The following is a 12,450-nucleotide window of genomic DNA, read 5'->3' on the forward strand; positions in this document are numbered from 1 at the left end:
AGTGTGATTTCCTGTGGACTAGATCAGCAGTTATGAGGAAATGTCTTCCAAATGACTTTAAAACAAGACAGTGTGTAGCTCTTCTCTTGCTCTGCCCTTGGTTGAAGGTACTAGCATAATGACGCTGAAAGAAGACAGTTTTTTGCTATTGTTTCATAGATTGCAGTTAGTTGTTTTGGATTATACACTTGGTTCGTCAAGTATTTGTCAATTCTTCAGGAGTTAGCGATTATCAAGGAGATGGATTTAATAGATTCTTTTTAGTTTTGCTGAATGTGTTAGCATGAGCAAAGCATTTGGTAGGCAAGAAAAGAATATTAATCATGGCGTTCTCCTCATAGTCTTGGGTATGGGAAATGTAATTCCATAGGATTAAAATTAGTTAATGTTTAGTAGAAAAATTGTTTATGTTCAAAATTTTGAGCAATGCTATTTTTTACAATAACTGACTAGATAATAGTGATTGTAAGATTATATTTAAAATTATGTATTTTATTTTTATTATGTAACCTAGATTAACTTCTGTAACTTTTCCAGAACTGTAACTGCTTCTTTTGTCGTGTAACTAAGCCATAGTTGCTCATAGATTTGTCAGAAATCAACCTGTTCTGGCTTGTGTTTGACAGTATTGCTGCCCCCTGGTCTTAGCTGTGTTGAATAGGTACAGCCATTGGTATACCTATTAGTACAGTTGACAGCATTCAGAGAGTTAAGTAAAAATGTATTCTGCCATCACTGGTGACTTCTGGGGTAAGAATACAGTAAAATGCTTTCATGAGTTGGAAGATACAACAGTAGTCTGAGTGTGGTAATGCCCATCCAAAGGAAAACAAAATATAGAAGATAAATACATAGTGTTCTGCACCATTTGTGTGGAGTGTGTATTTTGAAAGTTTTTATGTCTGATTTGACAGCAATAAGTCAGAGGGATAGAGAATAGTGGGTGCTTCTAGTGCTAGCATTGCTATTTCTTGAATTTCTTTTGTTTGTATAACTATTTTACGTGCCCTATTTAAACTGTTTGCAGTTTAAATTGATTCTGGACTTGTTTTGTGTTATTTTTTTATTATCTGTAAATATAAAAAAGCTTTATTTGATGGGAAACAAGACATAAATATGCTCAACTGTTACATACTGCAAAAAATCTGCAACTCTCCCAAATTTGTTTTTATTAATTTGCATGAAGAAATGCAGATGGTCTGAATGTGGCAGGCAAAGTGCTCCGTTAGAGTCTTTGACTGTGTGTCTTTATTGTAGTTGTAGCTTGCATACGCAGTTCTGCTGCTGCTACTTTAAAGCTAGGTTGGTTTCTGTACATCTGCTTACCTAAGGCTGTGATTCATTTGAAGCAGGGGATTGAAATTGAATGGTTGAAGTGGCTGTTATGTATCTCTTATTACCGCTGCTATTGTCCATGCATCATGGATGACTGAAGAACTCTTCAAGCAGCTCCTGAACTTCAATTTTGAGCCCACTATTTTAAGGCAAAGGGGATGATCCCATCCTTGCAGCTGTTTGATTTTCAACTTAATGTTGGATGTGGGTTGGAGCCCTCACTGCGTTTTGGCAGGCAGTGTCAAGCTCTGTGCTGTTATGGTGCTGCAGCCTGAAGTATCTTAGGTCATTATTTTAAAGCTAACTTAATTCAACACAGCCTGCACCTACCTCAGTGACTATAAGCTGGTTTGTGGATAAACTGATTATTTTCTTTATTCTAAATAAGATTGTGAAATAAAACTATTTTCTGAACAGAAATGGTAGGGAAATTAAACAGATTTAACAAAGTTAGATCCATTTCATAGCCTCTCAGTCTGGTGGAATTCCTACCGTAGCTCAGATCAGTGGTTAGATCAGAACAATCTTTTCATAAAGAATGTGACAAACAAGAAGTACACTGTTTTGTGTGTGCCTGTCTCTAGTCCCATGAAGGCATTACAGAATTGTGAATTTACTGTTCCTTAATCACAATTAACAAGTTTTCTGAAGTAATAAAGTAGATGCTGGACTCAGTTCCTGGTTTCTTCACTTGGTTGTCCTCAAGTAGAAATGCAGTTAGTTCAACTGGGTGGATTGATAATATACTCTCTCCTAGTTGTGACTCTTTTCCTATTATAACTAAAATTCTTTTCAGAGGAGACTTTGGATCCAGTTAGATGCAATTGTGGGACAAGTGTGACAATTCTGCCCAGGTGGCCAAGAAGGCCAATGGCATCCTGGCCTGTATCAGAACTAGTGTGGCCAGCAGGAGTAGGGAAGTGATCGTGCCCCTGTACTCGGCCCTGGTGAGGCTGCACCTCGAATACTGTGTTCAGTTTTGGGCCCCTCACTACAAGAAAGACGTTGAGGTGCTGGAGCATGTCCAGAGAAGGGCAACGAGGCTGGTGAGGGGTCTGGAGAACAAGTCTTATGAGGAGCGGCTGAGGGAACTGGGACTGTTTAGCCTGGAGAAAAGGAGGCTGAGGGGAGACCTCATCGCTCTCTACAACTCCCTGAAAGGAGGTTGTAGCGAGGTGGGTGTCGGTCTCTTCTCCCAAGTAACAAGCGATAGGATGAGAGGAACTGGCCTCAAGTTGCACCAGGGGAGGTTTAGATTGGACATGAGGAGAAATTTCTTTACTGACAGAGTGGTTAAACATTGGAAGAGGCTGCCCAGGGAAGTGGTGGAGTCCCCATCCCTGGAGGTATTTAAAAGACGAGTAGATGCTGCGCTTAGGGACATGGTTTAGTGGGCATGGTGGTGTTGGGTCGACGGTTGGACTCGATGATCTTAGAGGTCTTTTCCAACCTCAGTGATTCTATGATTCTAAGTTTTAGATGAAAAATCAGAGCAGGCATTTTTACTGATTCTGATGACTTTGCATTTGGTGTAAATTTTTAGTCGAAAGCCCAACAAAATACTAAGGCATACCTCAAACAATCAGAACCCTAGGAAAGATTCTCCAAAAGACTCCTGTGTGTTTGTGGGTGACATTAAAAAAACAAAAAACAAAACCAACCCCTGCCCCCCAAAAAAACCCACCCAACCCTAAACTTTATTTAAATCCGTTGTAATATTATCAAAGGAGAAAATAGTAAGTACATGCTGCTATGTAGCAGTTTATTGACTAGAAAGGTTTCATGCTACGTTGTTTAAACCTCTGAAACTTTTGAAAATTTGCAAGCTTTTTTTTCCTCTTAAGAGACAAAATGTTTTTTGTCATCCAGTCACACCAGACCAAAAAAAAGACCCTGTCATCTTTGTAACCAAGCTTAGGTGACTTATACAGTAGTTACCAAAGAACTGCAAGATTTATTTTTTTTATCATAATTTTTTTTAAAGCATGAGTGTTATCTAATGGCCATCAGTAAACACAAATTTTAAGGTTCATTCTATTGCTAAATAATTTTTTTTTTTTTTTCAAACTCGAAGGGGAGGGAACAAAACCATTATATGGTCTCTTAAACTAGACCCTAGTCTAGGTCTAGTTTCTTTCTTTCTAGTTTCTTTCTGTATTGATTTCTTCAGCGTAATGTTACATTCATGCAAAGAAGACTTTTTAACTTTATATTTCTGCATGAAACTAGGAGAAGTTGTTTATAATATTCACATGAAGAGGTGGATTATTGCGTATGTAGATGGGTGGTTAATTACTTAAAAAAAAAAAAAAAAAAGTTGAAATCCTAAGACAGTATAGACAGATTACTGATACAGTGTCTTAAAATATAGCCTCTGGTTTGTTCTTACCAGACATGCTTTTATATCCACAGTAGCTCCATGATTTGTGTTACTCAAATAGATTTTGAAGAGTTGATTTTAATCCTTGAGTTGATATTACTGTGTGAGCTAGTTGGAATTTTTAGGGAATGATGACATCTGTTCTGAGAATAAGTACTGCACATGTGGGATCACCACAAGAGTGTCTTGATTACCATTCCACTGTGTCCCAGCTCCAGCTGAAAGGACATCTTTGCACTCAAGGGATAACTCGGTTATCATGACCGGGCAGTTCTGGGTCTTTCTCCTAAAGCAGCAGATGTTTTGTGGGACTGTCTTGAGATACAGAGGTTAAGCTTGCTTAAATGTTTAAATTCCCTTTAGGCAGGCTGGTAGATAAGAAGGGACAGTTAGAAGCTGATGATACAATAAATAGCTGCAGTTGTTTCTGATGCCTGTTTTACTGTTACACCTTTGTAATACTTGAGCATCTCTAATGATTGTTATTTCTTTCTTTCTTTTGCTTTTCAATGAGACGTTGAAAACTCAAAATGTGCTTTCTGACAATTAGATCTTGTCATATGCATCCTTTTTTAATGAATGTTTAACTGATGAGTGTAATGAAATATGGCTGCAGATATGTTTTGGGTTTTTTTAGAAACAAAAAAACTCCTAAACCACTGTTCCTGCAATGACTGTTGCTCATTTTGTTTCTCACTGTGCTGATCTGTGCAAGCTTAGAGGTCTGTTGGTCTAGACTGGTCCTGTAACAGATGTGTGCATACTACATCAGTGAAAGAATGCCTGTTTGGCTCCTGCTCAGCCAAACATAAATTCTGTTGTTCTTGGTGCAAGTCTGGTATAATCTAACATAGCTTGAACGAGGAGGATTTCTCAGTGTTCTTCATCGTGTCATGGACATTTATCTGCGATTAGAGATGGGAAAGGGGAAAGTATGGGGTTTTTTTTGTTGGTTTGTTTTGCCTTTTTTATTTTCTTTGAAATTATGTTGTGTATGAATCATTTTCACAGTTTCCCATATGTAACTTTCCCTTCACGCTTCAGTTTCTGTGAGGTTTTTCTTCTACTGGGGGAAGGACTCTTGGGACAAGGGTAGGGGGACAGGGTTTTTCCTCCTTATGATTTTGTAGAAACTTGTGTAGCACTGAAACTGCTATACAGTCAGTTCATCTACAGTGATTTCATGCACTTTTCTACCACTAGATCCTTTTCCAGTGGCAAAGTATTCTATCAAGGGAGGCAGGTAAAACCATGCAAGAGAACAGGAGCACTTCCATTCTAAATCAGCTTTTTGTTTTAGTTGGCAATACGTACAGACTTTGTTCGTTAGCCTGAACTGTGAAAACTGGTAAGATCTATTTTGTGTGTGTGTCTGAAGAGAAATAAATTTTTCTATCGTTTCTATCACTTCATTTCCATTGAGGCGTCATCTCTATATAATTACAACAGGTAAATCATAACATCCTATTCTTTATCCTTCTTTATTTTTTTAATTAAAATAGATATTTTTTTTCGGAGGGGTGGAATCCAGGAGACTCCAGCAGCACTAGACTTAAACCCAGCTTTTTCTAACCTTGTGACCTATTACTTATGGCAGTCAAAAACAGTCTTGCATCATAGAGAGCTTTGTACTTAAGAGCTGGTTCTTACTTAACAGCCCACAAGCAATCTTCAGTTTTCAAAGAAATATGCTTTTGGTAGCAGACCATCCTAAAAGAACTAGACAAGAAAAGTTTCTTTGTCTAGTAAATAAACTCAGGATAATTATTACTGTTTTTACACTGAATGGCAAATTGCACCAAAGACATAAAAATGGGTACATGAGCGTTCTAAAATACAGAGGCCACAGTGACAGCTCATGGGTGACTCCTGATCACGATACTGAAGGTGTGATGAAGAAGGAGACTTGACAGCAATATCCTGTATTTACAATAGCGTGTTTCACAAAAATGCAGTTGAGGATACTTTTACATTTACATGCTACAGTACTTATTCATTTAGTATGTAATCGGTTTTACCCTTCGTTTGATAGTATTTGAAACATTTGGTTGTAATAAGCAGGCAATCTCCTTTTACCTAAATGTGACTGATGCAAGGAAAAACAAAAAAATATTCACTGGAAGCTCAAAGTTTCAGTCATGGCAGATTAATCAGCTGTGCCTTTTGAGAATTTGTATTCATTTTAGACACATTTTTGAAAGTACTTACTGCTTTTTGGTAGCTCATATGTTTTTTTTAGAGAAGTACTGCTTCTTGTTTTGAGCTCCCAACAGGCTTCTTCATGTTTGCTCATCAGTTAGGAAACTGTGAAAGTGCTCTTTGGTGCACTCTGTTCAGTATGCCGTTCAGATAAATCCTGACAGAGTGTAGACCATGTAGTCATGGGAACTTGGGCCCTGATGGGGAAGAGAGAGATGCTTAAAGTGGCATGACTTAAAGTTGTTTTTAGTGTTTAGATTGGAGTCCTGTGGAGATATCTTCTGTAGTTAAAAAGCAATAAAAGGGAAAAACTTGTTCGAAGAAAAAAAGAAAGGGGAGGGGAAACAACCCAGAAAATCATGTTTGTAATCCAACATGGTGTCACTGAAAGACTGCAGATGAATGATTCGGAACAGAATTAGAGTGGTTGATTTAATGTCCAGTATTTTTCTCACTCCAATGAGTAAAACTCAATTTTCATAACTATTGTGATTTGTAATGATGTGAATGAAGATGTTTGTTAATAATTTTTAAAAACAGATGTGAAACAAATTTATAGAGAACTGTAAGAAACATCATAACATTTTACTTTGAATGGAATAGTACCTTGCAATAAAATCATTAGGCAGAATCAAGCCAAGAATGCTAATTATTAGTATTGTTTCAGGTGCAGAGGTAGGCAATATAAGCATGTTCTAAAAAAAGCGCCCTAAACCAATAGTATATTTTCATATTTCATGGGAGACTTTTCAGAATCTAGTTAATAGCATGGTAAAAGCCATGGTACTTCTCTTGGAGACTGTTCTGTCAGGTTTGACTGATACTGGCCAAGAGGCCTGAAGTTTATTGGTGAGTGTGAAGGAAAACTTCTGAGAGAATAGCATGAGTTTCCTTTCCTGAAGGAGTACAGCTGAAGTACACTCCCTGCTGAAAAGTGCAGCGAACAGTTATTTTCTGTTTCTAAAGAGACAGTATTGATCTGTGTACATATATTGAGTTTTAAATACCGGTGGGCTAATGCTGAGATTTTGTATAAGCATTGTGACAAGTAAGATTTTTTGAGGGTTTGACTGTGGTGATTGTGGGAAACTTTTCCTTTAATGCTCCTGTGGAAAAAGCAACAAAACACTGGGATCCCATTTCCCACTTTATATGCGTAGATGTGCACATGGGCGAACACACAGCCTCCTTGTCTCTTTCACTCACTGGTGAAAGGACAGGCCTGAAGTTGTGTTGTTACTATGGTTAAGCCAGAGGATATATGCCTTTTCTTTTTAATTGCCACCTCTGTCTTGACTTGACTTGTTTTATCCTTCTTGTTACATTTGTTATCAGGAGAAATACAGAAGTCTTTCTGGTGCAGAAATAGATACGATACCGATAGAGTCTTGTCTTTTGTTGGTTTTTCCTTGCCTAAGAACTAAAAATCTGTTATGATGCTGGAGAAAACTTTCTGCAAAATAAGTCTGTAGGACTGCAAGGCCTTTGACCTGGTCTGCTCTGGTAGCCTTCTATTCAGGTTGGTGAGAGATGGACCAGATAAGTGACCTGTAGGGTGGGTGGGACGTTGACTTGAAATTGATCAATTTTGGGGCCAGTACTATTTGGTGTCTTTTAATTGTCTGAATGACGGGCTGGAGTGTGATCTCAACAAGTATATTTGGATGATATCAAGTTGCTCGATAAGCTAACAGGCAGTCACCATTCAGTGGGACCTGGAGAAATGGTCTGACAGGAGGAGCCTTGTGGGGTTCAGTGAAGAGAAATGTGAAATCCTGCGCCAGGGATGGGGTAGCCCTGTGCAGTAGTACAGGCTGGCTAGAAGACAGCTTTCCGGGAAAGGACCTTGGACTCAGGTGGATGAATGAAGTTGACTGTGGGCTGGCAGTGACAAAGGCCAGCCATGTATTGGGCTGTGTTAGCAAGAGTGCAGCCAGAGAATAGTGGTTCTTCCCCTCTGTTCAACAGTTGTGAGGCCACATCTGAAGTACTATGTTTGGGGTTCACCAATACATAAGAGAAATGACATACTGCCACAGGTCCAGGTGAGGATCACCAAGATGATTAGGGGCCTAGAACAAATCACTTAAGGAGGGGAAACTGGGTTTCTTCAACCTTAGAAGAGAGACTAAGGGAAGGTCACTTTGGTTTCTTCAAGTGTGTAATGGGAGGAAACTGAGAAGGCAGAAATTCCGATTAGATTTGAGGTTTTTTTTCGGGGGTGTGTGTTTATTATTATTATCATAATTATTATTATTATTTTGGGGTTTTGTTTGTTTTGAACCATGAGTCTGATGAACAGGTGCCCAGAGAGGCTGTGCAACCTCTGTCCACAGAGACATTCAAAACTCCACTTGATGGTAGAAGTAGTCCTCCTTAAAATTGTTTGGACTACATAATTTAATCTTTTAGAAGATATGCAGGCAGAGTAAAGTGGTTATTTAGTTTCATGAATGCATTTTTGTGTTTTTGGGTAAAAGTTTACACTGAGCTTATTCTTGGGAAAACAGCATGTTTAAACCTAATAAAACTGATGTAAGCAAAGTTGATAATTTTTTTCCTTCAATGAAAGACTTCTTTAATAGAGGAAATGGGATACTACTCACATTTTTACAAATCTGTATTTCAGAAAGTTTATCGAATTTGGGGTTTTGTATGATTTTTAAGAATAGATTGAATAGTTACTGAGTGTTTGACAAAGATATTCTTTTTAAGTGGTCAACCTGCACCTCTAGAAAGTCAGCTAATTTATTCTGCAAAGTGGTGACTATGTTACAGTTTAAATGTCTCTGCTGGATTAACTTTACTTCTATGAGGAAGATTATCTGAATTTTGAATTCTAGAGCTCCTACCTTGAATTTAGTACACTAATTTCCTTTCCTCTTGTATTATAGTTTACTTTTCAGGTAGATTATCTCTTGATTTTTTTTTTTTTTTTTTTTGGATTCACAAAGCAAGAATTTGGGATTGAAGAGAGAAACGTACTTGAAGAAGTGTTCTTGATATGAAACTTAGTCTTTTCCATAGCACTTCAGAAAAATTTCTTAGTGATGGGGGTGTGTGTGTGTGTGAGAAGGAATAAAATGTAGCAGGTTTTGTTTGCCAGGAGAGTTGTGGCTTGTTATGAAACCACTAGGATTTCGATATCCTATTTTGGTTTGAATCTTAAGACTTCATTTCTTTAAAACAAGACAGAAAACCCCTAATGATTACATGAAACTCGCTTAACATTTTTGTTATGCTCTGCTCCTGATAGATATATGTCAAAGTTCCACATTTATTTACATTATTTACATCTATTCTAGAATTCAAAAACTTTCATGTTGAGCATATCACCAAGAAAGTGTTGCTGTATTTAAATCTCAGTGTGTATACTTTTGATGCTATTGACGGAATTTGGTTTTGTTTTATTCAGGTCATCTTAGAATAAGACTGTTGTGTTACTGCTGGGTGTAGAAACTTGGATTTCTGAGATACTTCAGGTTGTAGTTAAGGAAGACTATTTTTGCCCAAGCAATATTTAGTCTATTACACATCTTCTGGAAAAGTGATACTTCCGCTGTACTCAAATTTGGATTGCGTGGCGTTTTTGTAGAGCTGTTTTTGGTAGTTCTTAGTCATGAAGGTGGCATGTAGCACTATGCAGCATTTAGTAGCACTGCTTGCTAGTAATCACAGAATGGTTTGGGTTGGAAGGGACCTCTAAAGGTCATCTAGTCCAACCCCCCTGCTGTGGGCAGGGACATCTTTCACTGGATCAGGTTTCTCAAAGCCCCATGCAACCTGACTTCAAACACTTCCAATGATGGGGCATCCACAACTTCTCTGGGCAACCTGTTTTAGTGCCTCACCACCCTCATCGTAAAAAAAACAAAACAAAAAAAAAAAAACAAACTGAAAGAGGGTAGAATTTTTTTTTTTAAAAAACCATTGCCCCTTGCCCTGTCACTACAGGCCCTGGTAAAAAGGTCTCTCTCCACCTTTATTATAAGCCCCGTTTAAGTATTGGAAGGCCACAATAAGGTCTTCCCAAAGCCTTCTCTTCTCTGGGCTGAACAACCCCAACTCTGTCAGCCTTTTTGCATAGGAGAGGAGTTCCAGCCCTTTGACCACTTTTCGTGGCCATCCTCTGGAACCACTTTTACAGGTCTATGTCTTGTGCTGAGGGCTCCAGAGCTGGACACAGTACTCCAGGTGGGGTCTCACCAGAGCAGAGTAGAGGGGGAGAATCCCCTCCCTTGACCTGCTGGCCACGCTTCTTTTTATGCAGTCCAGGATACAACTGGCTTTTTGGGCTGCATTGTGCGCATTGCTGTCTCATGTCTGATTTTGCTTCCACCAGTGTCCTCAAGTCCTTCTCTGCAAGGTTGCACTCAATCCATTCATCCCCCAGTCTCTTGATATTGGGGATTGCCCTGACCCAGGTGCAGGACCTTGCACTTGGCCTTGTTAAACCTCATGAGGTTCACATGGTCCCATTCCTCAAGCATGTCAAGGTGCCTCTGGATGGCATCCCTTCCCTTAAGTGAATCAACTGCACCACTCAGCTTGGGGTCATCTGCACACTTGCTGAGGATGCGCTGAATCCCACTGTCTATGTCATTAATCAAGATATTGAACAGTGCTGGTCCCCCTGGGGGGGGGGGGGGGCAGTCACCCAGCCAATTCCTTGTCCATCTAATAGTCCATCCATCAAACCCATATCTCTCCAATGTAGTGACAAGGATGTTGTGTGGGACCATGTCAAAGTCCTTACAGAAGTCAAGGTAGATGATGTGAAAGTACGTGACAATGAAAGTACATGAATGCGATGCTCTCTGCAAAACAAACAAGACCGTTTTAATAAATACTTCTACATGTCGATGTCATTGTCTTGAAAGTACATTACAATGAAAATAGTTGAGCTGTTGTTTTGTCCAGTGTGTATCAAGGAAGTGAAGACAACTGTTAGAAAAACGTAACAGATGTTAAAACAAACTTGAACACTTTTGTTCAGTGATGATAGAGTGCCTGTTTGACCTTCAAAAACTATTTTTTAATCGTCAGTTTATGAAACTGTTGAATTTTAATAAAGTTGAGTGATGCTGAGATGGGTCTGGGAAACTTAAGTCCCTTGACATGTTGAGCAATCCCCTCTGTGCTGAGGATGTTGTCTGGGAACTCAAGAAAAGTGGTCTGTAAAGTATAACAGAATGTGCAAACTCTGTGCCAGCCTGTGCCACGTTGTAAGCATGCAGTACCATGATGGTCCATTCCTGTGTTCTTAATAATGTAATGTACGATGGTGATGGTAAGTGTTTTTGAAATTAGCAGCAATGGGAGGTAGCTTAAGAGATACTGACATTCTTATTGGTTGTGTTCTGGTTTTGTATTTTTCTTCCCTCACTAAGTGTCAGAATTATGGGGAAAATTGTAAAGTTGTAAAACTAAGAGTGGTGACTCTATGACAATGCAAGTGGGATATCCTGACTATGTCTCGTCTAATCTAGCCTCTTATCCTGGAAGAGTGTTTATACTATCTGTATTAGTCAGTAAGATGGAACTCTGTGTAACAGACAATGAGTATAACTAACTTTAAAGAGAAAGTTGAATGAAGTTGCCTTGAATGTTTTGACAAAGTTGTTTGTTTTTAACTGTAAAACTGGTATGGCACACTACGTTTTCCTAACCTTATAGTTTGATTTTATTTCATTTGCAAATTGTTCTTCATATGAGGCCTTGCTGAAATTAAGCTTTTTATGATTTGATTTGGGAAGAATTACTTGGGCAAAATAATACTGATTTTTTGCAAGACAGGGAGATATATATTATAGTTTTTAGTATATTGCCATGTCTGCAGCACCTGCACTGGTGTCTTTTTTGGGGTGTGTGTGGTGGTGGTAGTGGTTGTTGTTGTTTTTCCCCCACTTTGCAGCCTCTTCTGGGAGGGATGAAAGAGGGATGAAAGAAGCCTGCAGAGGCCCTTTGTTGTGAAGACCTACTTAAATTAGTTTTCAGTGTTATGATACCACAGCTGTCTGTACGCATATTTGGAAAAAATGGCAGTGTTATATAGCTGATGTGATTCAAGTGTATGAGAGAAGTAACATCTTTTAGGGTGGGCTCACCTGCAGAAGCTTGAGTGCCCAAAATGTTGTCTGCTCACTAGTACAGTTAGAGGGAAAGGGATGCTAGTTCTCTCTAAAACCTTCCTTTTAAAAAATGTTTATAGTCCTCTGGTGGCAGTTTTGTGGCCAAGCTCGTGTTGCTTTCACAGGAAGTGCTTGGAAGGAGACCTTGTTTAAACTGGCAGAGAAAACATGAGAAGAAATGCAATTTTTTTTTTCTTTGCTGACTTTTTGCAGGTTAATGAAGCTCTTTGTCATAGATGCTACTGACTTAAACCCTCAAATTCACTGCCTGCCTTTCCTTGTCTTGCTGTTTCATTTGAAGTGCTTTGAATGCTTCCTTACTTGCTTTCTTCCATGATGTCTAGGATAGGTTCTTCAAAATAGTTCATGGGTATGGTACTTTCTGGTTAAAATATCTGTAACAGT

At 38.8% G+C, this 12,450-nt stretch overlaps 1 protein-coding gene across 3 annotated transcripts in view; it reads left to right on the forward strand.

The window, feature by feature from the left end:
* Positions 1–12,450, forward strand: part of ASAP1 (ArfGAP with SH3 domain, ankyrin repeat and PH domain 1) — a 145,982-nt gene that overhangs the window by 11,469 nt on the left and 122,063 nt on the right. The window lies entirely within an intron of this gene.

Source organism: Aptenodytes patagonicus, chromosome 2, assembly GCF_965638725.1.
Source record: "Aptenodytes patagonicus chromosome 2, bAptPat1.pri.cur, whole genome shotgun sequence".
In the NCBI taxonomy this organism is placed as follows: Eukaryota; Metazoa; Chordata; class Aves; order Sphenisciformes; family Spheniscidae; genus Aptenodytes; species Aptenodytes patagonicus.